The sequence below is a fragment of the Crocodylus porosus genome, unplaced genomic scaffold, assembly GCF_001723895.1.
Source record: "Crocodylus porosus isolate Cpor-Errol unplaced genomic scaffold, CroPor_comp1, whole genome shotgun sequence".
NCBI lineage: Eukaryota > Metazoa > Chordata > Crocodylia > Crocodylidae > Crocodylus > Crocodylus porosus.
In genome coordinates, this window is record NW_017728909.1 from 38328378 (window position 1) to 38333242 (window position 4865).

At 42.8% G+C, this 4865-nt stretch overlaps 1 long non-coding RNA gene across 1 annotated transcript; it reads right to left on the reverse strand.

Annotated features, from left to right (window-relative positions):
- Positions 1–304: 304 nt before the first annotated feature.
- On the reverse strand, positions 305–4277 carry LOC109308213. Its single transcript, XR_002100546.1, has 3 exons — positions 4193–4277; positions 3334–3424; positions 305–2720 (listed from the first exon to the last, which is right to left on the reverse strand). It is a non-coding gene; the product is annotated as an uncharacterized LOC109308213 (long non-coding RNA).
- Between the last annotated feature and the right edge of the window lie 588 nt (positions 4278–4865).

A 4865-nucleotide genomic window follows, 5' to 3' on the forward strand; every position in this document is an offset into this window, starting at 1 on the left:
GAGATTGGACAGAAATCAGAAGCAGGCAGTTTATTGAAATAAGATATTGCATAATGTGAAAAAAAAAGTAGTCATGGCAGGAATAGCAATCAGAAAGAAGAGTGATGAAGTGTTATGCTACTTGTAGACAGAGACAACCAGAAGCTGCATTCTAGAAAATACACACATTACCCAAGTACAATTGTAGACAACTGGAATAAGCTCTGAGGACCATTTGAAATCACCACAAACAAACACAAACAGCCCTGCCTTTGTTGTAGCCATTGTCTCAGAGGCTTCAAAGATACCTCTGGGACTGGATAGAAGTGGTGACAGAGATATTTCTATGTCCAGCCTGTCCTGAAACACCTTAAGATGTAACCCTTCATGGCACAATGCCTAACAAGTGCGAGGAAAAGGGGATTATAATTGCTTATGAAAGAAAATGAAAACACAGAACAAAAACTTGGCGTTTGCAGGGATTTCAAAGCACGGAGATAAAACATTTCACCCATCTTCATGCCCACTTCAGGCTCAGAAAGCCCTAGGAAACCTAGTTAGTGCATATACACAATCCCACTTATAACCATGCATGCGGCAGGTGTTGCCCACTTAAATCAGAGGTCCAGAAGTGTGTGCATGCTTATTGTGTAACACCGGCTAGTCCTGCCTTGGCTGTCTTGTTTGATCAGTTGCTGCCAGTCACACTAAACTAAAGCCAAACTATGTGAAAAAAAATGAAGACAAGGAATGACACTACAAGCTCCTATCAAACCTGTTTCACCTTCAAACTATATGGAGCAACATAAACCTTGAACACGAGGGAAGATGGAGAAATGCTTTTGAAATTGCACTATTTTATCAGCATGAAAAAATAGGACAGTGTCCTAGTTTTCTGCTTTCTGTCTGTTGCAGCTGGGGTATAAATATCTGCCAATAAAAACAGCTAGAAGGACAAGGCAAGCACGTGTGAGTGTGACTTAATTGAGATGTCATGGGGTCTAATCCTGCCTTACGATATCTAGTCACAACCCCCACTAAAACAGGTCGAAACTGTGCCTACATATCTGAGGCAGGTTTTCACTTACGATCTTTCTCCAGAGGCTTGTATTCCAGCTGCCGCAGAAACTTTCTGCAGTACTGTCCTAGGCTAAACAGAAGACATGTTTTTTACAACATGGCCCAGTACAATGCACTGTGGTCACCAGGCTGCTGCAAGGGGATACAATTGCTGAGTCCAACAGGCTTTTAAGCAAACTGGGCAGGGATGGAGTCTTGCCATTGCTTCTAGCTCTGGGGTTAGAAGGGCATCAGTCCTCTTATTTGGGACATGTACTGCTTGGTCCCAAAATCCTTGTCTCAGATTTGCTGAGTCCGTGCCTTGCCGCAGCCTCAGGTACACGCTCCCCCAGTTCCAAATAAGCTGTTGGCATTTGAGGTCTTTTTAACCACTTCAAGGTTGTGGCAGCAAAGCAAAGAACACAGGCTCAACACAGAAATAAAGCACAGATACTTTCATCTTGTGGCATTTGAGAAGGGAGAGGACCATGACTTTCATGACCTTTTTTATTTTCATGCTCTTATGAATATGAGATCTAAGGAGGATGTTTATGTCTCTGTTCTTCAATGGTTTATTGGTAACAGCAATATCATTATGGCAACTGCTTCGTGTCTTTGACTTGCAGGCTTTTCCTTCCTGTCCCTGGCTTTCCCATCCAGGCCCTAGTTTGTCATTCAGCTTCCTTCTCATTTTCTTCCAGCTTACCATGTACTCAGTTTTCTACCCACAGCTAGTTCCCTCCTTAGACCCCTTACACTGCCTACTTTTCTGAACTGGGTCCTTGGTCCTTCTGGGATTCTTCTTTCTTGTTTTTGTGCCCTGCCACTATGTTCAACTTTGGGGCCAGAAATGGGTACATGCTATTGCTCAATCTGTAGCCTCAGCAAGGTCTTCATTGGTGCATGGCTCTCCCATACGTGGGCAGGGCAGTGGTGTTCTGTACTCTGAAACCTTCCTTCATGTTTGCACATGGTGTTTGTGTTGCTGGAATATCTCTACCACGGCATGACCTGAAGCCTAACTTTTCCCCTCAAGTTCTTTCTAGACAGGACTGCAGACTAAACTTGAAAGAGTCCCTCAGGATCAGGTACCTTTCAGTATTTTCAACTGATGTAGCTCATTCCGTTCACAGATTTCAAAGTGCTTTATAAACATCATTAGCTAAAAAGCCCCCCGAGTCTGTGACACAGGCCAGATATCTGGATTCCCAGACCCCGATTCAAAAAAACCTTACTCCAGCTCAAGATCACGATTCCTGTTAGTCCCTTTGTTGCTTCATCTTCAGGAACCTCTACTTCACCTTGGATGTCGCTGTATTTCACATATAATACGACTCCCAGTATCAAAAGCGAACTCAGAGATTTTGTTCGGAAGTGTAGAAGACATAGCCCCCCTTCCAGGGGCCGTAGAACAAAGGAGGCTGTGAGGATCTGAAAAACAGGCCTTCCACTTTCACAGAAGACAATGCGTGCAGCTTCCCCTCAATATTAATTATTAATGAAGACACAACACTGGAGCAGTTCAGCTGAAGGATAAAAGAGCGATTCACAGCCAGCACTGCCCTGTGACTCCAGTATCCTGTTCATGCCTTCACAGAGATTCTGTGTACTTGCAACAGCGCACAAGACAGTACCTTCTGCTTAGTGGGAGACTTTGACTTAATGATGGCATGTGGAATGTCCTGGCAAAAAAAAAAAAAAAAATCAGAATAGTAATTATAGCAGATCCTATGTATACAAGACACGTAGCTATGCTTGAGTTACGACGTGCTGTTCTCGATTGTTCAGGCTGGTTTAGATGACCGACTGCTGTTGATTTTTCCCTTCTCCTTGCAAAATGTATCTCTACACTAAAATACACGTTAATTCAAGCGTGTGACTGAAATGTTTTTGTCCACTATCAGCTCATATAATAGAATCTGAAAACAAACTAACCCAGTGTTTAAAATTCTGGATCCCTTCAGTTTGGAAACAAAAAGGCAGGATATTTGGCACATCTCCTAGTTAATAGATTCTAAGTGAACAGTTACCGAGACAGCTTCCACTGAACATATGGGTGTCTTGGGATAAAATAAGGAACTTACACTGTACCCAAAAGGTTTCATGCCAGCACAAAAGTGTAGACAATTCCAGGGTCAAGTGGCCATTAGAGAGAACACTTTGCCTTAACTAAGGGTCCAGATTTAGCACCTTTTCTGACTGTTCAAATATGGTCAATGGAGAGTGCCCCTCTAGCTGGAAACTCCCTGGCAGCCCCCATATTGCTGGTGGAACATCTCCCTGCATGATGCTTACCTCCCAAGCAGGCAGCTATGCTGTGAATCAGCTGGTGCACCAGATGGTCTCAAGATGTAACCATATGTATGGCACATTGCAGTGATCTAATCTTGAGATGACAAAGGCAGGGATAAGAACAGATAGGGCTTTGTTGAACAGGAAGGGTTATACTTCAGAAAATTCAGATAGAAAAATACTTTCTTGGTCCTGTCAGCTATTTTTGCATCCAGTAGTAGCTCTGGACCTACGTCATATTTTACTAAATGCTCCGGTAGTTGGAATAGCCTAATAAGCATTGAAGTCTATGCTCAGATACTACAGGCTCTATTATAAATGCCAAGATAGGCATCAGTTTACTAGTAATAAAAGGTAGACGCACTCTTTCAATCAGAGATAAAGCGTGCCAGTTCTCCTCACTGTTTCTACAAGTTTAAGAAAAATGAGTGAAATTCATTGCTATATCTAACTAATGCTGTGGCAGAGTTAGGGAAGGGGAAACTGGCTCTTAAGTAACACAGATTTTGGTCAAGTAGCCAAGTATAGCATGGTTATTGCACATACATCCTCTACTATTATGAATGGGTTTCTGTGTTCTTTTTTTTTTTTTTTTCCCCAAAGGGTCTTTCAGTGGTTTCTTGGTAACAGAATAGTTTAAGGCCAATATTGAAATTAGTCTTAAGACACAAAATACAATGATTTTGGAGGCCTCACCTAGCTGGAGATCCTGTTTGGGCCAATAATATCCAGCTTGCAGAAAAAGAGTCTTTTTGTGAATCACGACAGCTTGTTTAAATACTCTTTCCCCAATAGGTAGCCATTATTTCTGGTGGCTAGTTCAGCATTTTTTTCTTTGGGGTCCCACTCCCACCACATTTACATGCTTTGTGCTCTGTATCTCCACTCAGCTAGTTGAGCCCTTTATAGGGAACTCCCAGAACGTGGATGATCTGCACATGCTGTTAGCTCTAGGCCAAAGCCTGCTGACAACACAGGGAGGTGGTTACAGCCTTTACTGGTGGTGAAGGGAAGGCACTGAAGCATCATCTCTGCCAGTCATGCAAATATTGTCCATTGTCTTAAAGTAGGGCTTTAAGTGATTGCATCTCAGTGTTGGAGGGCATGGTGTCCCATCCAGAAGAAAATCCTTACTCTCAGGCAGGCCACAAGGCTCTCTCAGAAAACACCTGCTATAATAAAAGGCTCTGTTCTGAAGACACAGACAAGTGTAGAGACTTACAATGGTTCAGGTGTTCAGATAAACATCCAGTCTCACCTACGGCAAACCTTCTGCCTTCTGAGGCTGATTTATTATTAAGTAATGGAACAAAATGCCTTAGCACAAAACTTCATCCAGTTAGCCAGAAGTACAAAATTTCCAACTGGGTTCACAACACTAAAATGCTCCATTGTTTATAAAGACCTTCTAACCCTGTTCATAATCCCAGTAGTTTTTTAGCCATGGGTTAAACACTGACCACCCAGGAGAAAGCAAGCCAGCCAACCTGCTCAACAAACATGTTTCATCACCGCCCACACTTCTTCCTTGATGG